We start from the raw sequence: 23,716 nt of genomic DNA on the forward strand, positions 1-23,716 counted from the left end.
ATGGTTGGATTCTTTCACAACTCCACCAACAATGCATCAGTGTCCCAGTTTTTCCACATCCCCTCCAACATTCATCGTTATTTGTTCCTGTCATCTTAGCCAATATGACAGGTGTGTAGTGGTATCTCAGAGTTGTCTTAATTTGCATTTCTCTGATCAATAGTGATTTGGAACACTCTTTCATATGAGTGGATATAGTTTCAGTTTCATCATCTGAAAATTGTCTGTTCATATCCTTTGACCATTTATCAATTGGAAAATGGCTTGATTTCTTATAAATTAAAGTCAATTCTCTGTATATTTTGGAGACGAGGCCTTTATCAGAATCTTTAACTGTAAAAATGTTTTCCCAATTTGTTACTTTCCTTCTAATCTTGTTTGCATTAGTTTTGTTTGTACAGAAGCTTTTTAATTTGATGTAATCAAAATTTTCTATTGTGTGATCAATAATGGTCTCTAGTTCTCCTTTGGTCACAAATTCCTTCCTTCTCTACAAGTCCGAGAGGTAAACTATCCTATGTTCCTCTAATTTATTTATGATCTCATTCTTTATGCCTAAATCATGGACCCATTTTGATCTTATCTTAGTATGTGGTGTTAAATGTGGGTCCATGCCTAGTTTCTGCCATACTAATTTCCAGTTTTCCCAGCAGTTTTTGTCAATGAATTCTTATCCCAAAAGTTGGGATCTTTGGGTTTGTCAAACACTAGATTGCTATTTTTATTCACTATCTGGGCAAATTGCTTTCAAGCTGTTTGGCCCCTTCCAATTGAAGTTTGTGGAAAGGGCCAAAGCTGTTGCAAGGTATTTTAATTTGAGGCAGTATTTTTCTTTTCCTTTTTTCCCCTCATGAACTTGGTGTTGTCATGCTCGAGCCTTTTTCTCCCTTCAGTCTACCCTATTGCTGCCTTTGGGGAGAGTGTGGGATGGAGAACTTCTCTTCCTGGGGCTCTCCCTTCTCTTCCCATCTTTCTGTCTTGGAGTTTATTGCTAGCAAATTGTATTCCTCCCCTTCTCCTGCTTGGAAGACTATGCCCCTCCCTTCCCTTCCCTTCCCTTCCCTTCCCTTCCCATCTGTTGCTTCAGGAACCTACATGTAGGCTATGAGCATCCGCTTCACTGGTGCAGCTCCTTGAGCTGCCACTCAATCCTTCACCTTGCCTGTAAGGGATTTACCCCTAGTCTCACTCCTTCCTCCACTCCTATCCCCTCTTCCTCAGACTGAGGTACGGAACTGCACCAACATCACCTGGTCTGGAGGCTGTGCTGCCCCTCCCCCTCTCCATCTATATGGGAGCAAGGACTGAAATATTGTTAAATGAATGGGTCTTTTAGACTAGGAAAAAGGGGGTGTTTCTATGCTCCCTTTAGCGAGGCACTTTTCTCTTGTCCCGAGAAAAAAGGGCGATGGGAATATGGGTCAAGAATATCAGGCTGTTTTTCAGCTAGAAACAGCTGGAAGACAGGACACGTCCTTTCTTCCTCATAGAAAGTGGTTATAGAGAGCAGCTGTCACTGTTTTGGTAGGAAGGAAGCAGTGGGAATAACATGGGCAGAGGCAAAGAAGAGCCAGCGCCAGTTTGCTTTGAGAAGGTATGAGCACAAAGCACACGTTTGGGGTCTTAGACAATAGGTAGTTGGCTCCTTCATTGGGAGCTCTGAGGTGTTTTTCCTAGCTCTGGTTATGCAGGCAACTCACATCAGGACATCACCCTTGATAGGGTGGTAAGGTGGGGTCTGTTACACAAGGTAGTGACAGCATCATTGGCCCATCCATTTTTTGCTCAGTAACTCAAGAAAGGAATCCCTAAGACCTACAAGTATCCGAGGCACTTGAGAAATCACCCCTGTTCTAGACACCTGTTGGGGTGCTAGGAAAATGTCCTGGCATCTCCTGGTCACTATTTGTCACACTGGGAGAGAATATCTGAAAAATTCTCAGGCAGGTAGGCTGAAAATCCGGGTACTCCTCCGGATAGAGGGGTTGAGGAATTAGATGAAGACCTAAGAGATAAGAAACCCATTCTATTCCAAGCAAAACTTTCTTCTCCATCACATCTTCTTGGATTCAGACAGCAAAGGAGGCTATAAGGAAGAGGGTAATGAAATCAGATCTTTGACTAGGCTTGAGATACAGACCTTAAGAATTGACTATAACAGTCAGATGATAAAGCTACAGTATGGATGTTTAGATTATATTCTACCAGTGATGCCTTAATAAAGATAGTTGGCGTCTGTTTGTGAGGAAACAAGAGTGACTGCCTCCCCCTCCAAAAAAACAAAAAACCCTGGGGAACTTTTGAAAATAATTATAGCAATACTAAGAGGAGAAAATTCCTCTTTACCTTTGTTTATATGGGTTTTCTGGGTCTGGAGGGCTCCCACGTCCCTCATCAGCTATTACAGCTGAGGCATGGCCGATGGACTACTTCAGAATAAGGCTGGGCTTTGGCACAATTCATGGGCATGTGCTATAGGTTAACACAGTACTAATGTACCTTTCCTGAAGAAGCCCCAGAAGGGACTGGAGTGTGCCTAACTACACAAGCCTGTATCTTAGGTATTTGCTACTCAAGGGAATGAGAATTGCAGGTGGGAGAGATAAATGAAATAATATAGAGAATACTGATCGGAATCCAAGTCCCAAGCTAGACCAGGCAATAGGCCAGCAGGGGTCTTCCAGAGAACAGTGTCATGAGTGTCAGGCTCCCTGTATTGGAGAACAAGAGAATTGGGCACCTGCTCCTGAGTCTGTATCCCAAATAAATCACAAAAGAGGGAAAAGGACCCACATGTGCAAAAATGTTTGTAGCAGCTCTTTTTGTGGTGGCAAAAAATTGGAAAATGAGTAGATGTCCATCACTTGGGAATAACTAAATGAATTATGGTATATGAAAGTAATGGGATATTATTGTTCTATAAAAAATGATGAACAGATTTTTTAGAGTTTTTAGAAAGGTCTAGAAGATTTACATGAACTAATGCTGAGCAAAATAAGCAGACTCAGGAAAATATTGTAAACAGAAACAGTAAAACTGTGATGATCAATTACAGACTTGGTTCTTCTCATCAGTTCAGTGATCTAGGGCAATCCAATAAACTTTGGACAGAAAACCCCATCTGCATCCAGTGAGAGAACTATGGAGACTGAATATAAATCAACACATGCTATGTTTGCTCCCCCCTTTTTCTTCTCTTTTTTTTCCTCTCTTGAGATTTTTCCCTTTTGTTCTGATTTTTCTCTCCCAACATGATTCATAAGAAAATATGTAAAAAAAAAAGAATATACACGTATAACCAAAAAAAGTATTTTTTACATGTAACTGGGAAAATTTTTTAAATAGAGGGAATTGGGCATCCTTAACTGGGTAGTTTCAGGCCACAGTCCCCAAGAAATTCAGACCCATAATGATATAGTGCAGGGAAAAGGCAGAGTACTACCAAAATCTGTGCCACAGAGGCCCTCTTCTCCCAGGTCTGGCAGAGCCCCCATAGAAAGTCCAAAAGATGCTTACCCCTTGCGACAATCATCCCTTCACATGATGCTATGGGCCCCCTGAAACTAGTCACTGCTGGACACTGAACCTCAGGTCACCCCAGTTTCAGGCAACCATGACATGTACTGGGGTCTCACTAACTCTATAGAAGGAGTGGGAGGTACCACTGGACTTAATTGTGGGAGTAATTAGAGCACTGTGGATCCCAGTAGTTAGAGAGCTCTCTATCCCCTTCCCTATAATTGGCATGGATGTCCTAGGCTGTCAGCTGGCCACTTGAACCAAATTTAAGGTATCAGCCCTAACCATAGATAAGTGGGAACCAGCATCATTACCCCTCCCCATGAGAAATGCTGACATCCCACACTATAAACTGAAACAAAGGATGGAATTGTCTGTGTCAGTTATAAAGCATTTACTTAATGATTGTTTCCATAGTCTCTCTATTCAACTGGTCAGCAATCAGGCAAGAATGAATACAATTGTAAACCATGGAAATTTTCATAGGGTTATTTCTTCAATTAAACCCCCAGAGTTATAAGAGCTCACAGAGGTTATTAAATCCTCTGCTTGGTCTTTTTGTTTTGTTTGTTGACAACTAATATATTTTTCTCTGTGCTTATATCATCAGATTCCCAACTCCAATTAACTTTTATTTTTGAAGGGGCACAATACACTTTCACCAGACTATTTCTGAGATATCTGAACATTCTTGCTATTCCTCACAGACTATGCTACCAGGACTTGGAGGACCTCTTAGTATCAGAGGAATTTCACATATGACATTATATGGATGACATCATGATTGGACACTGCCCTTACCCTGTCCAAGCCCACTTTGAGGATATGGTTGGACAACAACCTCCTTTCCCCCATAAAATGCAAATCCCTTTTAGGGACTGACTTATAGTGTTTGAAATTCATAGCATACATATAGATTTATAAGACCCTGCCTTGATCTAAGATAAAGTACTCTCCTCGAAGCTTCCACTGGTGTTTAAAAAGCACATCAATGTTATTGTTTGTTTGCTTGGCTTTTGTTCCTTCTCATTTTTTTTCCTTTTGATTTCTCACAAAAGCATGACAAATGTGGAAATATGGTTAGAGGAATTGTACATGTTTTAACCTATATTAGATTACTTGCTGTCTAGGGGAGGAAGGGAAAAAACTTTGGAATATGAGGTTTTGCAAGAGTGAATGTTAAAAACTATCTTTGTATTTTGAAAACCAAAAAGCTATTTTTATTTAAAAAAAAAAGCACAGCATACACAGCCATATTTACTCTCATCTATGTGGTTCTGCTAAAGCTTTTGAGTGGAGCTCAGAGCACCAGAAGGCTCTGAATACAGTACATTGCCCTTAGTGAGACCAGGTGGGGGCCTAAACCACATACACCCATGCCTTCTGAAAGTCTATGGGGTCATCATAAGGGCAAGAGACTAGCAGTAGTATTCTGGAGCAAGAAGCTCCTAAGCACTGATACCAGGTATTTACTCCTGGAGAGGAAGATGCTGGTTGCTTACAGATGGCCACAGAACCCTTAACAGGTATAGATCCTGTCATTCTACAACTACTTACTACTCTAGATTAGGGAAGACACCCCAGGAAATTGGGGTCAGCTACTAATGACATTAAAATGAAAAATGGTATTTGCAGGACAAGGCTTAAGAGAGAGAACAATTTACATGAGCAGGTGGCACAGAGCCCATTAGGACCTTGTTCCAGGAGATACACTCCTCTCTTACTGCCTAATTTACAAAGGGAGTCCACAGTAGAATCAGTTGGTAAATACTAATGTAGTGAGATTTATTTCACAGATGGCAATGCCCTTAGTTTTGGAGAGAATCTTCAGTGGGTAACTTGCTTTCCACCTTGCAATGTTCCCCATTGTGACCAATGGGTAGAGCTGAAGATCATATACCCAAACATGAGGGATTTGCTGAAACTATGGTATAACTCCCTTTAGATATATATTGACTCTTGGGCAGTTGCCAATGGACTTGTAGTATGGTTTAGCAAATTGGCCCAAGATGATTGGTGGATCCAAGGCCTTCCACTATGGGAGAGGTGCTGAAATTTGAGGGAACTTTGCAGCAAACACATAGAGTTGTCCAATCTGGGTCAGTCATGTCTCTGCCTACATAGGAAGGATTATGGAGGAAGCAGAAATCAATCAGATAATTGCCCATCTTACATGATCAGCAGCCTAGACTGCCCCTTCTGACCAGGACATTCTCCATATGGAAACAGATATGTGTAAAGGGCACATATTTGCTCTGGAAATGTAGGGATTTCCAACCTTACACACTGGCTGAGGAATGGGATGTAATAATCTCCACACACTCACTGAGCAGGTTACCAATGAATTTGAGATATATACTGTATTCTGTAGACTTAAAGGCACCTTTGTTAAAGGGCTGGTACCTTAAGAAAATTGGCAAGTGGACTTTCTGCCCTCTCAGTCTGAAACTGTTAAATATGCCCCTTCTTTGTATAGGGGTCCCACAAGCCATGATATCATCGCTGGACTATCAAAGAAAGTCTTTATTTTTGGTCCCATATCTATCCACAGTGACCAGGGCACATGTTTTACAGTCTAGGTCATGCAGCAGTGGGCAGAGAAAGATGACATGTGATCTTTCCCCTGCCCTACAGCCTCCAGATGGCTGAACTGATTGAAAAACATAATGGATCCCTAAAAATAATACTGTTCAAACTTCTGGGGGGTTGGAACTGAACCCTCAAGTAGATACAGATAAGTAATTCAAATATCATCAGCATAAAGGTGCTAACTAAATCCACAGGAATGGAGGAGATCACCAAATAAAGTAGTGTAAAGGGAGGGATATCTATGAATCTGGAAGAGGTTTTAGCAAAAAAAAAAAAAAAAGAGAAGGAACAGTCAGGCCAGTCAGCTTTTAATAGCACTAGCATCCCTATGATGCTCACAGGATGAGTCTTTGGCAGCAATGCAATGTGTGACTGGCTTGGTTTTAATAAGATAGGGTGTCTCAAAGGTCTTAGTGCAGTTCTAAGACAAGCAGAGAAAAAGCTCTGCTTTAGGACACACCTTAGTAATTGTCCTGGTTTTTTGTTTTGTTTTGTTTTGTTTTGTTTGTCAGACCATAAAGATTTAGGAACAGTAATTGGCTGAGGCTCATGTGGCTGGGTTTGTGGACAGTCTTTTTTGGGTCAATAATTTTGATCCAACAATAAGTTGTCTTTCAGGCAACTTGACCTTAACCATTCAAGATCCTCCAAATCCTCAGATGCAGATGGCTGTTAATGACAGGTTCTCATAATTATCCAAAGGATAATGCAATAGCTAGTGACCTTGGGATGGTTATGTCAGGTGGTCATTCTTCCCAGTTAAGGTATGAAAATTCTTTGAGGATGTTGTGGAAGAAGACTTTTATTTCTTTGATGAAAGAAAAGGAAAACCCCCTTATTTCTTGTAGGAGTTAGAAAAAAAAATAAAAAAACAGTTGAACCTTTAGTATATAAATGGAGGTTACATATGTTATGCATCAAAGAAACAACTAGCTCTTCACAAGAAACAAAAAGAGATACAATGAACTATAATTAAAACACATTTTTCTTCTGTTTTGGAAAGTTCTTCTCAAAGGTAACATTTGTAGTTTTAGCATACAATAATATATTTGAAAACTTAATCTATCATTTCATTTATTGTATAAACATTTATTAAGCACCTAATATGTGCCAGGCATTGTGCTAAGCACTGGGGACACAAAAAGAGTTAAAAGACAAAAAATGATTTTGATAAAATATCTCCTCAAGGAGCTTGTTGTTGTTGATATTGTTGTTATTGTTGATCTTCCTGAAGAAAAGTTTGGTCTAAAAGATTGGTCTTCTTCTTGAAGAGGACCAATAACATTATAATGGTGATGTCTCCATTTGCTTGTGAACTGAATTTTTGGGCGAGGTAGAGCTGCATGAAGTTATTGGCCTGAATTTCTGCTCCAAAGTCCAGTGCAAGATAAAGGTTAAGATAACTGGTGATGACTGAGGATGTTATGGATGACTTTGGCCTTTTTGAATTAAGATCTTTTCCAGATCTCAGTTTGTCTCAAGCTATCCCCATTCAATGCCTAAGGGCTAAGTAAGAATCAGACAAAAGAGTACAATTTACCATCACAAAGATATTAATCTGAAAGGGGAAGACCCCCAGAATTTCTGGCTTTCAATCTAATAGAAGAGATAATATGCAAACAAATATATAGAGAGCAAGCTATAAATGGGATACATAGGAAATAATTTAGAGAGGGAAAGTATCTTGAACTGTGAGGTGGATCACAACAGTTAAGGTAATAGCTGATGAAAAGACCATCTGGAAATTGGGACAGTAATGTATTGTTGGTGGAGATGTTAAATGATCCAACCATTTTGGAGAGCAATCTGGAACTAAGCCCAAAGGGCTAAAAAAACCTTTGATTCAATAGTGTCTACTGGATCAGTATCCCAAAGAGATCATAAAAGAGGGAAAAGGACCCGTATGCAAAAATGTTTGTAGTGGCAAGGAACTGGAAACTGAGTGGATGCCCATCAGTTGGGGAATGGCTGAATAAATGATGACATGAATATTATGAAATATTATTGTTTCATAAGAAATAATGAGCAGGATGATTTTAGGAAGGTTTGGAGAGACTTATGAACTGATGCTAAATGAAATGAGCAGAACTAAGATAACATTGTATACAACAATAACAAGATTATGTGATAATCAATTGTGATGGATTTGGCTCTTTTTAACAATGAGAGGATTCAAGGCAATTCCAATAGAGTTGGGATAGAAAGAATTATCTGTATCCAGAGAGAGAAACATGGAAACTAAATATGGATCAAAGTATAGTATTTTTACCTTTTTGTTGTTGCTGTTGTTGTTTGTTTGCTTCTATTTTTTTTGTGTGTGTTTTTTTCCTTTTGATCTGATTTTCTTGTGCAGCATGACGAATATGAAAATGTTTAGAAAAACTTCTTGTGTTTAACTTATATTGGATTGCTTGCTGTCTAAGGAAGGAGAGAGGGGGGAAGAGGAAGAAAAATTTGGAACACAAAGTTCTGCAGAGGTGAATGTTGAGAACTATCTTTGCTATATTTGGAAAAATAAAAATTTTTTTAAAGGACCATCTTGACTTTTTTTTTTTTTTTAAAGACCACACTTGGATATTTTTTCTCTGAATACTTTGTACTTTGTTTATGATTTGAATATGATCTCTTTTGAATTATAGTTATTTAGTTTCTCATCTATAAAATGGACATAGGGATAGCATTTACTTACTATATATATTACAGAATATTAAATAAGTTTTTGTACGTGTCAGCTACTTTTGTTACAAATACAAGTAAATACTCCTTCCCCCTAAGGAGCTTACTTTTAAATTGTGGCAGAGAATTTGGAAGAGGAGAAGTGTAGCTATATAGACATGGTGAGGAGATGACTATGAAATGATCCAGTTTGCAAGGAAGGAGGCAAGAAATTATCAGAAGCTTCCTAGGAGCAAAGTCCAAAATTCCAGCAAAAAAGATTTAGGATGAATCCAGGCAACATAGTGAAGAGATATGATAATGCCTCAGTTTCCCAGTTATTATGTCCTGAATAAAATTATTATGGCCATCCCTTATCCTTGCCATTAGGACTGAGTGAATTAAAACCTTGAAGCCCTGGCCACTTTACGTTCCATTGTATCATAAAACTCCAGATGGCTTATCTCAAATGCCTGATGGAATAATTCCCCCTCATTGATGTTTCCTGCCTTCTGACCTTATCTTGACCCCATCCTGTCAGAACTAAGTTATGATCTTTTCTTGAAATTATGGCTTGCCACTCACCCAGTATCCTCATGCTCCTGCCTTTGTTTCCCCTATAGCTGGAGCCCTATAAAAGATTCCTGAATGAATCACTCACTGCTGAATGCTTTGAGACAAGAAGCTGACTGGTTTTGGCTAGTCTAAATTCTCCACAATTAAAATATTAAAAACCAATCTCTGTCTTGCCTCAGTTTCTCTAGCATTATATAGGAAGTAAAGTAAATTCCTTGTTCAAGAATTGATTTTGTTTAAGCACTTTTAAATACCTATTTATGTGCTATTGCTGTACAGTTTTTTTTTTTTAATCATGTCTGATTTTTGTGATTTCATTTGGAATTTTCTTGGCAAAGACACTGAATGGTTTGCCATTCCTTCTTTAGCTCATTTTTACAGATGAAGAAACTGAGGGAAGCAGGATTAAGTGACTTGTCCAGGGTTACACAGCTGGCAAATGTCTGAAGCAGGATTTCAGGCCTGATTATCTACTTCACTATCTTGGTGCCCCATTTACATGCTAGGTGTTGTGCTAAATGTTTTACAAATATTATTTTATTTAAGCCTCAGAATGACTTTGTGAGGAAGGTGCTCTTATGATCTCCATTTTACATTTGAGGAACCTGAAGTCGAGGTTAAGTGACTTGCCCAATTAAGTATCTGAGGATGGATTTGAATTCAGATCTTCCTGACTTTAGGGTCAAACCTCTATCCAATGAACCATTTATAGCTGCCTCTAGGATAAAGTGTTCAGTTCAGAGCCTAGAATCATATCTTATTTAATTTTCTCTCTATGGTTTAGCCTAATGTTTTGGTTGTCAAACGAATAAGCTGTATGATTTTGGCCAAATTATGTTCTCTAAACCTCAATTTCTTCATCTACAAAGTGGGGTATTTAGATGAGCTATTTCTACTGTTTCTTGGTTTTATAATACTACATTAAGTTAAGATACATTAAAGATGCCAATAAAATATTATTTTGCCATTGGCAAGATTTGATTCAGTAGACTGTTTCAAGTGTATGTGGACTATAGTAATTCTCCTATTTTTTTTCTTGGCTACCTGTTTAACAATTAGGCCATAGTTATAAATATCATTCTTCTTTATAACTTAAAATCAACTTTGTGGCTGAAAGCAAAAAGGTTTAAATCTGCTTAATAAAAATAATTTCTTCTTTCTCTTTAGAATATCTTTTTGTATATATGTAATGTTATTTCTTTTCAGAGTCACCATGTTGTCTTTTCCTTTCATGACTGAAAAGCTTGTGTTCACCTCTTGGAAACAATACTTATTAGTGTTATAATTTGTCTAGTTTCCTTCTCATCTTAATTGCTCTCTTTTGGATTTTTTCCAACATGTTAACATCTATCTCCAATGATATTGTGCCAGGAAACGTGGCCATATTTTTTCTCCTAATTTGCAACTGAAAGTGCTGCATAATTGAGAAAGAGTCTTAATCTAAAATGAAAATGCAATCATCTGAGCTATAAAATTAAAAAAAAATCAGACCCTGAGGTTTAAGAAGGAAAAATTTTCTATTAGCAAAGGTGTCCTTCTAAACTTGAGGAACAAACTCCTACCAGTAAAATATAAAACCTTTATCACAATAATCGAAATGTACTAATTGCTGAAGATGAAGTGGAAGTGTAGCTTAGCTAATGATTGGACATTTTGGATTGGAATTTGTGGAAAAATTTGGTATTTTAACCATTATAGTAAAGTCCTTGCGAGGAATCTCCCAATATAAGCTTTCCCATGTGGTATCATCTGTGGATCAAACCCAAGTTTTACTCATTTTTGGTACCAAAATACCTTTGCCCTCTCCCCCTTCCTCTGCTCCCCATACTTAGCATAATGTTGTATTATAGTAGGTACTCACAAAGAAAGGGAAAGATGGGCTTATAACATTTCTCTTTTCCTTTTTTTCCTTCCCCTCTTAATGGCCTGGGCTGTTAGGGGTGCTCCCCATCCTTTCTCCTTTCCCTCGGTTTATCTGGTACAAGCCCAGAGAAATTTTAATGATCCCATGAAGTCACTGGCACATCAAACTTTATTAGAGAGAAATATGGAACTTTTAAGCTAAACTCTCAAATTAATTGATATACTGAGGTACTCAAGGAGCAAAAAACATGATTTGGGAGTTATTGTGTTGAAACTGATGTTGGAGACAAAATTATACTGGAAGATGGAGTAGAGAGTATGTTCTTAAACCCTGGCAAATTTTTGTGAGATCACATATTTGCAAGAGTTCTGGAACATGTTTTATCTGAATATTATAGGTAGTTTCTACGTGTGTGTGTGTGTGTGTGTGTGTGTGTGTGTGTTTTAAGTAGGAGGGTGATGGTGGGAAGGATGGAAGAAGGGGTAGCATGAATGGAACCAAGTTTGTGATGTATTTGAGATCAGTGTCAATATAAGTGTTTAATGTAGCAGATGGCTTGCCTACTTCTTTTGCCTGTCATACATGTTCTTGATGAATGATGTCTTTTATTTCATTTCTGGAATGTCATCATTGCTAATAGGTTGCAGCTAGTAATCCACCATGAGTTTTTCCAATGCTTTTTGGGTCACCTACAATTTAGATTCTTTTGTAATAATTATGTTTCATAACTTATAACTGTACAGCATCTCTAAGAGAATATTGATATTAAAATATATTATTTTGGAGAAGCTTGGGATAATTGAGGGTCTATAATTTCCCAAATGTAATTTAGCTGTCTCTTTTCCTTCTCTTCAATGTTATGCCCAATCATTATTTATCCACAGTGAATGTCTAAAATATGTAGGTATCAATTCAATAGACTTCCCATCAGATGGACATGTTATGTCCTGGACAATCTCCATTGGATTTCAACTGAGTGAATCAGTAGGCCAATGTCTTTCGAAAGGTTGAGAATCTCTTTATGTTCTAGGTCCTAATGTAGTCAACACAATATTTACTGAGAACAGGACTATCTGAAACAACTTTGAAAGGATTTAGAGCTTTGAGCAATACAATGATAGACCATGAATCCAAAAGACTGAAGATGACACACTACAGAAGTGAAGAACTTAAAATGCAGAGACATACATTACATCTGGGAATATGTTTTTGCCAGACTACACAGTTTGTAGTGAAAGCTTTCTTTTATTTTATCTTCTGCTTTCTTCTTTCTTTTTTCTTCTCTTTCCTTCCTGTACTGAAGGCATTCTTTACTTTTCTTTCCTTTGTTTTTTTTCCCCCCTTTTCTTCCCTTCCCTTTTTTGCTTCCCTTCCTCTTTCTTTCTTTTCCTCTCTTAGTTTAGGAAATACTAATATCTAATATGACTCAGAACTTGTCTCAGCTCCATATTTAACAGTTGTCATGATATTTAAATATTTCATCTCACTTAAAGTGATATTTGTATAACTTATTTTTATTATTAAAGCTTTTTTATTTTCAAAACATATGCATAGATGATTTTCAGCATTCACCCTTACAAAACCTTTATGTTCCAAATTTTTTCCCTCCTTTTTTCTCCCCTCCCTTATATATAGCAAGTAATTCAATATATGTTAAGCATGAGCAATTCTTCTACATACATTTCCTCAATTATAATGCTGCACAAGAAAAATATAATCAAAAAGTGAAAAAAATGAAAACCCCCAAAATGCAAGCAAACAATAACAAAAAGAATGAAAATACTATGTTGTGATCCACATCCTCTCTCTGGGTGCAGATGACTTTCTCCATCACAAGACCATTGAAACTGGTCTAAATCATCTCATTGTTGAAGAGAACCAGGTCCATCAGAATTGATTAGTGTATAATCTTGCTGTTGCTGTATACAATGATCTGGTTCTTCTCACTTCACTTAGCATCAGTTCATGTAAGTCTCTGCAGGCTTTTCTGAAATCATCCTGTTGATTGTTTCTTATAGAACCATAATATTCCATAACATTTATATACCATAACTTATTCAACCATTCTCCAACTGATGGGCATCTACTCAGTTTCTTGTCACTACAAAAATGACTGCCACAAACATTTTTGCATGTCGGTCCCTTTTCCTCCTTTATGCTCTCTTTGAGATATAGGCTTAGTAGAGATATGGATCACAAATTATGCATAATATAACTCTTGTTTGTAAAAAAAAATATTGTAAGGAAAAGTATAAGATGGAGGTACAGTCAAAATATTACTTAGCAAATTAAATTTATTTTCAAATCTATTTCCTTATTTATTCACGCACTATTTGGAGTCACCATGTTACTAAGAACAAGTATGGAATTTATTTTCACATTAGACCTTCCTTTTCTGCAGACTGCCTGTTGTGTTGACTTTTTGATTAAATCCTGACATGGTATGTTGCTCATTAAGAGGAAAAATAAATATTTCCCATCACACTTGTACACTTCAGTTGCTATATGTTTTGGTTTGAGTGCATATTATCTTGAGTCCATATATTAACTGCCATAGTTACTTAGGCAACTCTTAAGAGTATCCAATGAAAGAGCGGAAAGAGACATATATGTGCCAAAATGTTTGTGGCAGCTCTTTTTGTTGTAGCTAGAAACTGGAAGATGAATGGATGTCCATCAGTTGGAGAATGGTTGGGTAAATTGTGGTATATGAAAGTTATGGAATATTATTGCTCGGTAAGAAATGACCAGCAGGAGGAATACAGAGAGGGTTGGAGAGACTTAAATCAACTGATGCTGAGTGAAATGAGTAGAACCAGAAGATCACTGTATACTTCAACAACAATACTGTATGAGGATGTATTCTGATGGAAGTGGAAATCTTCAACATAAAGAAGATCCAACTCACTTCCAGTTGATCAATGATGGACAGAGGTAGATACACCCAGAGAAGAAACACTGGGAAGTGAATGTAAATTGTTAGCACTAATATCTGTCTGCCCAGGTTGCATGTACCTTCGGATTCTAATGTTTATTGTGCAACAAGAAAATGATACTCACACACATGTATTGTACTTAGACTATATTGTAACACATGTAAAATGTATGGTATTGCCTGTCGTCGGGGGGAGGGAATAGAGGGAGGGGGGGTAATTTGGAAAAATGAATACAAGGGATAATATTATAAAATATATATATATATATAATAAAAAAATTTTTAATTGAGATCTTAAAAAAAAAAAAAAAGAGTATCCAATGAATATTTGTAGTGTAATAACTCAAGACATTTTTAGAAAGTAGATTAATTGATTCAATTAGAGACATTTTCCCTTCATTATTTAAAATATTTCCCCAAAGTTTTCTTGAAGGATTTAGGTTTCTTATCTTCTGTTTGGAGGAGGAAAAAAGGACACACCCAAATCTCTATGACTTGTTCAAATAAGCCATGAATTCAGACATTTTGATTAGCCTGGTCAGAACTTTTAATTATTCTATAGTCCTTTATTCATTTGGGTATGCTTAGTCTTTAGCTGGAAATATGCTCTTTCTTTACTCTTCCACTCCAAATTATTTACATTTTAAATTTGCTTTCTCTAAATATTTCTGGGATTTTGTCATAAAAACTCCACATACCATCAGACCAAGAACTGAAGAGAGTGACTAGGGCTTTGTTCCAAGATTGCAAATTTTAGAGCACCATACGGGATATATTTTCTCTTCTGTCCCCCAGTCTCTTTGCCTGTTCCCAACAGCAGCCAGACCTTCAGAAATACCCAAACTCAGGATGTTTCAGGGAATGATTCCTCCTCTCATGCATCCTAACTGCCCTCCCTCTTTCACATTCCTTGTCTTCCCCTTTCTGCCCAGTTTCTGACTTGCCTGCCCCACAACTGCATCTCTGAATAGAAGCCTGGTAGTGACTGACCCATAAAAGATGAGGTTTTGATGAGACTGTTTTTTGATACCCTAGTTGCCTCTCCACTCTGATTGCAGGGCTGGAGGATAAAGCAATAAACTCCTCTCAAAGGGTTTTTTGTTGGTTTTTTTTTTTTGTTTTGTTTTTTGTTTTTTAACAGAGGCTAGAAACTTTCAGAACTTCCCCAGTAACTCATTTTCTACTAGCTGTTCTGATGATTTTCGACTCCCAATGGCACTCCCCTTCTCAATACGCTTTTCAGCTTCTTTTTGTGTATTGTCTTCTCCCAGTAGCTGGTAAGCTCTTTGAGGTCAGGAACATTTTTTTTTTCTTATGTTTATCCACAGCACTTAGCACGGAGGCAGGAACATAGTAGGTATGTTTATTGAATTGTTAATTGATTTATTTGGTAATTGGAATGTTTATTGAACTTAATTACCTTTCCAAATTTTTTTTTTTTTTTTTTTTTTTGGTACTCATTTCTTCACCAGCTCTGGATATTTATTTTGCTCCTCTACTGTGTTAATTCACTTAGAGATATTTTTTACATTTTAATTGAGTCTCTTAGAGATGTAAATATGGAACTGTGATAAGAGAAGCACTTTGTTGTGGTCCCTGGCCATTATTCCTCCTTGTTGTTTTTCCTTTGTTCTGAAAGAGGACCAAGACACCAGGGAGGGGATGCCAAGACATTTAAGTGACTTGGATTTAAGTGAGGGAGGGCTATGCAAGGTCACCTTCCTCACTTTCCCCTCCAGAGCCATCTGGGTCCAGTGGCCAGATATAGATCAGGATGACTGCAGATGGCCCTGGATGAATGGGAGACCTTGCCCTAACATCTTCAACAGGTCTGAGTTTGACTGAGGCTGCACCCATAAAGTGATTAAGCATTCCTCGTAGTGCATCAAACAAGTAGCCTCCAGTTCTCTCAGATTGCAAGGCTGATGCTCTCTCCATAGTGTTATGAAAATTGGGGGCTCTTAAACAATATTAATCTGAGACACCTACAAAATCACAGGGATAGGCTATTGTTAATTGAATCAACCAAATATTTTGGCCATATGTATTTGTGCCATGGTCTGGAAACACAATTCCAGTGTCATTTGGGTAAAGAATGAGGAGTGAAACCTTGGTAATAAAAGCTGCCTTTAGAAACAAATCTTGAACGGATTACTTAAACATATGCTTTGTATTACATGGTCAAAGGAGGAAGAATGCATTCTATTCACTTTGCTTAAGTTTCTTACATTTGAAAAAAAGATCCTTTAGTTTTAATTTGGTTTCATTATTCACAGAGTGTGATCAGAGTTAAAACTGAACTTTATATGGATAAAAGGTATATGACTAAAAATTCCCTGTGTCTAAGGGTCCCCAGTATTAGCAGAATCAAGACTCCTGTGGGTCCCTCCATTCTTGGGTGGAATATTTTAGGGGTTTTTTGTTTGGTTTTTGGTATGGTCCATATATAAAGTTTAATCTATTATTAACATTTTCACTGTCACTTTCTTTAGACAATAAACAATCAAGCCTTAATCTGTAGCATGAGTTGATTTATTTTTTTATCAATATTAGTTGATAAATTTTTAAAATTCAATTTTTTGGATACATTTTGAGTCTCCCAATGCCAAACTAAAGAAAGTCAACATTTGACATGAACCTTAGGTTATGAACCTCTGTAGAAAAAAATATATTTCTGAGAGTACCAGAAGATTGAAATAGTGTAAGAGGGAGAAATCTAGAAGGAAGGGGAGTTGTGAAGGTTCCATGGGGTATGATAAAGGAAGGTCAAGGAAGACCAGATGTGGAGGAGAGATAGAGACAAGAAGTTGAGGCAAGTAAAAGGAATTTCTAACTTTAATCAGAATAGGAAGTAGAAGTTTGCTAGTTATTGAATTAGAATAGTATAATTTGTTTGGATTACTTAGTTGATTGAGAAGAGTGACAGGAAGATTGGTAGCAGTATAGTTTGTATATTGAAGAAGGCTACTAATTCTGTATGTCATAAAGTAGGGACAGCCATTTTATTTGTAATCTCCTGGAATCACAGATCAAGTTTTAGAAGAGACAAGGAGGTGGTCATCTAGTCCAATGGGGCCAGAGAAATTAAAAGACTTGCCAAAAGACAATAATAAGTGTCAGAGGTTCGATTTGATCAATGGGATCCCAGATTCCAGAGAAAGGGCTATTTCCACTGTACCACTTTTTTTTTTTTTTTTTTTTTTTTTTTTTTTTTTAAATCAAAAACTTTGTGAAGGACTGATGCTGGTAATGGTATGGGTGATGTGGAGGATTGTGTGGTGGAAGAAGCCATTCTTCTTCATTGTTCACTACTGTAATCCATATGGGGTCATGATGACTGAGGCCTCTTGGACCAGGTGATAATGGAGGGTCGACTGAGTTCCTTTTCTATAGATAGTGCTGTCAGATAGAATATTATCTGAGATACAGTGAATGACATCTGTAGGATGAAATGATGTCTCAAAAGACTGTAAAAAGCAAGCAAGAATACCAATGGCAAAGACCATTTGGATTCTTCATAGGGTTTCTTTTCTTTACAATTTTTAAAAATCAATAAATATTAAGTGCATGCTACATATTAGGCTTTGGGAAAGATCCTGGGGATTGTTGCTTAGGCATTTTCAGTTGTGTTCAACTCCTCAGGACCCCATTAGGGATTTTCTTGGCAAGGATATAAGAGTAGTTTGCCATTTCTTTCTCCAGGTCATTTCCTCCAGATGAGGAAACTGAAACAAAAAGACTTAAGTGATTTGTCCAGGATTACACAGCTAGTAAACATCTGAGGACAGATTTGGACTCAGGAAGATGTCTTCCTGACTCCTGGTCTGATACTCTATCTCTTGTACCTGCTAGCCGTCCATGCTTGAAATACAAGTGCAAAGAATAAAATGATCTTTATTCACAAAGCTTATATTGCAGTGGGGGAGATAATAACCACTATTAAAAATTTATACAGCATAAATACAAAGTTAATAAGTATGTACATACAGTAGTGAAATGAAAGATAGTATGGGTGAAAGAACACTGAAAATTGGGAGTAAGAGAGACTTGCATGAATTCAAAAAATGCTTCATTTCACTTCCAAGTCCCAAGTCAAGTCCTGGCACTGATGATAGTAGCTCAGAGTTGCAAAATATTCATCATGGGTAGAGGGCAGGGCAGAAAAAAAATACGGAGGCAGTTCTGACAAAGTCCAGCAGACTATATATAAATATATATATATATAAACTATATGTTAATATAGTTTTAGAGCTATAGCATATCCTCCATCTGTAGTTAAAATACAGAGGAAGCAGAGATGCAGATGACAAAATTTCAAATTGATCATTTGACTTTGTAAATAATGGACCCCCTGAGAACTGGATTAAACCAAATGAAGTGACAACTCTTAGGCTTCTTCCTTCAATGACGAAGGATACTTTGTTTTTCTAGAGGATTAGATGATCCTTATAGTCCTGATAATCAATATTCTATTTTTGTTTTCTGACATTTTATGACCTGACAGATTGATTTCCTCTCCATAGACAATCCTTGTTAAAAATGCCATTTTTATATTTAGAGACAATATTTCTATCTAGAAAGTTAGAATAAAAATATTAAATTTAAATAAAAATGTTTATTAAGTCTTAGTAATAGAGTTGCAGTGATTCATCTTGATTCTTTTATGAATTCTCCTTTGTATATTCAGCAATATACTTTTTATAAGATACCTGGCTGGGATAAAGTCTGTAATTATAGAATGAAACAAAGCTAATTGGAGCATTATGGAGTTACACTCATGACCTCATCTTCATTAGCAAAATGCTTTGAACAACTGAGCTAACCAGCTAAAGATTCTAATGAATATGCTTGTCTAGAGACTAGACTAGAGACTCTTAGACTGCCCTGTGCACCCTTGTGTTTAAATAGCTGGACTGACACAGTTTTCTTTGTCCCTAGTGCCTTTCTGTGTTCCAGGTGCTCACAAACCTTTTGATTTTGATTGTCTTTTGGAAACAGTATAATAAGGAAAAAGCAATGGTTTGGAAATCAGCATCCTAACTACAGCTCTATAGCTCACCGATCAGTCTCAGTGTCTTCTTTTGTAAAATAAAAAGATTGTATTACATGATTTCTAAATTTCTTGTCCAGACCTAACAGACGATGATTACCCTCTGATTATAGTATATCATTTACTTAATTTTCCTGTGGTTAGAGTTTCTCAAATTTGCATTGATCCAGTTTCTATTTTCCATTCATCTAATTTCTGTTTTATATTGATTGTGCTGGGATAAAGTGTCTAATGATAATCTCAAGTATCATTCATCTCTCAAGGGAAAATGTTCTGTGCTAATTTATAATATGGTTCTTACATTGATTATTTGAGGGGAAAATATTTAATCAAAGAAAGTTCTTTCTCATTGATCTCTATCCTTGACTACTTGGTTTGATCTATTCTCCAGTTAGAATTCAAATCCATTACTAAAAATAATGGTTTGGAAAACTTGAGATACAAAAGATTCTCAGGTTCTCGTTCTAATTATGAAGACATTCTTTTCTTGTTTTATTCCCTATTCCTTCTTTTCCTATCATCTTTATTCTCTGTAATCAGAATATCTTTAAAAAAAAGAAAAAAAAACTTTGTAAGATTAGCTGTTTTATTGAACTTTTGTTTTTTATTATAATTTCATATTACACTAGCTTGTTAAGAGGTGTCTCAAAGTAAAACAAGTAGACAAAAATAACAATCTAGTGATTTCATCTGAAAATACATGCAACATTCCACATCTGTAATACCAGCCAATCTTTCTATTTAAAATGTTTAAAAATGAACAGAAATCTATTTTCCCTCTTTCAATCTATACCATTAAAAAAGAAAATAAAAACAAATTCTTCATAATGAATATAGATAGTCAAGCAAAACATGCTAACTCATTGACTTTATACAAAAGTGTATGTGTATGTGTGTGTGTGTGTGTGTGTGTGTCTGTGTGTATGTGTGTATTTAATTTTGAATCCCATATCCATTGCTTATCAGGAGGTGGATAGAATATTTCATCATTGGTCTTCTGGAATTAGTAACAGATATTTTATAGATTATAAATCTTATAGGTTTCAAAATTGTTTGTCTACACAGTGTTCCTATTACTAAACAAATTCTTCTCTGATTCTGCTCACTTCATTCTCCATCAGTTTAAAAAAGTCTTCAAAATTGTTAATATAACATATGATGATATATGATGTAACATTATATCTATATTGTCATATTATATCATATACAATATAAAGTAGTACATTATATCATGTTATATCATACAATTATTTTCAATTCTATTCTATTGAATGCCTTCTATGAGGGCCCTGACATCACTAATTTGAAGAGTAAACCTAGAGCTGTAGAAAAATGAATTTATTCACTGTTTTTATTAATTTGGTTTGAAGGACAAAGATTCTTTTAAAAAGGATTGTAAATTCATAAGAATTTAGCTTAAGGTTGAAGGGTTCGAGTGATCTTTTTTCTGTTGGTGTGGAAAGGAACATATTGGAGAAATAGTGCTGTTTTCACAATTTTTTGTTCCTAAGCAGTCTTTTGTTGCTAGAAATGAATAAAAAGTCTTTTAGACAAAGAATAAAGAATGATGATGTATCTTTTTTTCATTCCTTTTCTATTGCCATTCTGACCTTTTGCAATGAGTCATAGTTTAAGAAGAATTTTCTTCTGTGAAAATTTGATTTCAAAAGCTACACATGGACTAGATTCCTCCTCGTGCCTATGAACATGCAATTTAAAATGTGTTATCATAAAATTAAAATGGAGTCAGTTCCAAGATAGCCAGATCTATTCTCATTATTTTCTAGCAGTTCTTGCCACAAGAATGAATCTACTTATTCCAGATGGAAAATAAAGCTCTCCAATTGGAATTACATGGAATATATTGGCCATGATGGCACTGAACAGATGGAAGAACAAGGCTATTTATATGGTTATGGAAGTTTGTAATTTAATGGAAAATTTCAGATAGAATCCATGAAAGGTAAAAAGAAAAATATATGGAAACAAAGGCACAGTCAAAATTTGGATTCACTATTTTTTGTTTTTGTTTTTGTTTTTATTTTCTTAATGTCAGCAAGGCCAATATATGAATAACATTGGTGTATTGTCTAGAGTTCAGAGTTTAGAAATATAAAAATCTGGGATCTGAGTGGATCCTGTTATATGACCTTGAGATATCTGTCTTCAAAATGATTTTCTTATAACTATTAAATCAAGCATAAAAAATAAAAGAGTATTGAACTAGTCCAGCTTTGCACAGAGACAGGCAAAACTATGTGGGCATTAGAGAAAGGATGTTTCTATAAAAGCCTGACCAAAGAGTACAGAAAGCCTTCCAGAACACATGATGGCAAGGGAAGTGAATATAAGGGTGGACAGATGGGACTCTGAATCAAGCTATAGCCAAGGACACCTGGACATCTGAAGGTCTATCATTCTGTCCCAGAATAGAGATTAGAAATCTGAAATGCTAGGACTGGGGGATGGAACAATAATAAAGATTTGTCTTGTCAGAATTTGATTCACCAATGTAGACCACCTTTTGTAGATGTTTTATCCTTATACTACTTACCAATTCTGGAACAATCCTGCACTATCAGTTCTTTCCCCTGAAAAAAACACTCCAGTGAAATGGATTGATTGGGGTCCTTGAAGGACATAAGGCTCATTATCTGGACCCTAGAAGATAGAGATCATTACCAAAGAAGGTTCTACTATTTCTTCTGCCATTTCTTTTAGTAGTATACAGAAATTTGCTTTTATACAAGGTCTCTAATTTATTAGAGACTGGATGAAGAAAAGAGAAGAGCATTAGAAGGAAAATAGATAGTACAACATGTAGATGATTACTGTTGAGTATACTTCTCTCTCAACACTTTTTTCCCCCTTATTTCTAAAAGAGAAGCTCAAGGGACAAAATGAAGGTAACATATAAAGGAACATCTCAACAGAATGTGAATAGAATGAATTCACCCATAAAATGAAGGAGATCAGCAGAATGAATTAGAAAGTAGATCTAACAATATGCATCCTCTTAAAAGACAGATTTTCACACATTTTAAAAATAAAGTGTTGGAGCAAACTTTATTATATTTTGGGAGGCAGCTAAATGGTATAGTGGATGCTACACAGGGCCTAGAGTCAGGGAAATATGAGTTAAATATGACTTCAGACATTTATTAGCTGTGTGAACTTGACCAAATCAGTTGACCTCTGTCTATCTCAATTTCCTCAACTGTAAAATGTAAAAAAGACTTCTAGGGCTGTTGGAAGGATTAAAGGAGATAATATTTGCAAAATGTTTAGCATAATGTGCATGTAGGAAGCACTTTTAAAATAATTATTTATTTATGTTCCAAGGTGAAGCAATTATACCCTAGACAAGACTATAAAAATAAAGTGTACTAAAAGAGATTAAACAGGGAAATTAAATTATGCTTAGAGATAGCTCAGATAATTAAAATAGCAATATTTAATAAATCTGTACCAAATACCATAGTATCTAAATGTTTAAATGAAAAGTTAGGAGAAATAAATAATAAAACTTTAATAACAGAAAACCTCAGAATGTGCATTTCAGACATAGACAATTCTAATAAAAAGATAATCTGGTGAGAAGATAAAGTAGAATCAGGAGAGCAATTTATACAATGAAAACATCATAAAAGAAATTTTTTTAAAAAAAATTGGAGACATTTTTATCAATAAAAAGATAAAGAATAGATCATTGAATTAGGCATAAAACTAAATGAATTAGGCAAATCATTCATTCTCTTCTCACATTCACCAAAGATTAATGTGTGTGTGTGTGTGTGTGTATGTGTGTGTGTGTGTGTGTATGTGCATGTGTTTGTTAAAAAAGAAAAAATGTTGTTAGTCTGTGATTTCCATTTCCATGCTTGCTAATAGATGGAAAAAACGCTAAACATTTTGGGGGTGACTGTATCTATTGCTCTCCATCTACATTTCTTACATGAACCAAGTGGTACATAAGCTATGGGTTAGGTTATCCTGGCACAATCTAGGAAATATTCCCATTAGCTCATCAACCCTCAGAGAAAGGGCCAATGGTAATGCTCCTTCAGATTGTATTGATATATGTTCTATGCTCACTGCTGTGCATGGTGTAAATACTCATTTCTAGACAATGAAAAATTTTGATGAAACAATGCTAGATATAAGATACAATTCAGTCCCCTTCTCTGGAAAACTGGAATTTATGTTCTTCTTTTCTCAACTTGAATTAAGGTGAGTCCCAACTATTTAACTGGAAATTTAAGGTCTTCTGTCTCTGGTTCTAATCTGTCTTTTCTGGGGGTTTCAACTGACAAATAATGGATGGACTATTCTAAACAGGATGTTATGAACAAAGTAAAAGACAGAGGAAAATATAAGAATGGGGAATGGACGTGTGCCCCACTTGATAAGAGATAGGGTAAGTAGATTGGGACCAGACAGAAAACACTGAATATCTGGCTAAGGAACAATAACTACTGTCAGTCAGCATCAGTCTCATACAATTTCAAATCCCTTTAGATCTCTCCTT

This window comes from Sminthopsis crassicaudata, chromosome 1 (assembly GCF_048593235.1).
Source record: "Sminthopsis crassicaudata isolate SCR6 chromosome 1, ASM4859323v1, whole genome shotgun sequence".
In the NCBI taxonomy this organism is placed as follows: Eukaryota; Metazoa; Chordata; class Mammalia; order Dasyuromorphia; family Dasyuridae; genus Sminthopsis; species Sminthopsis crassicaudata.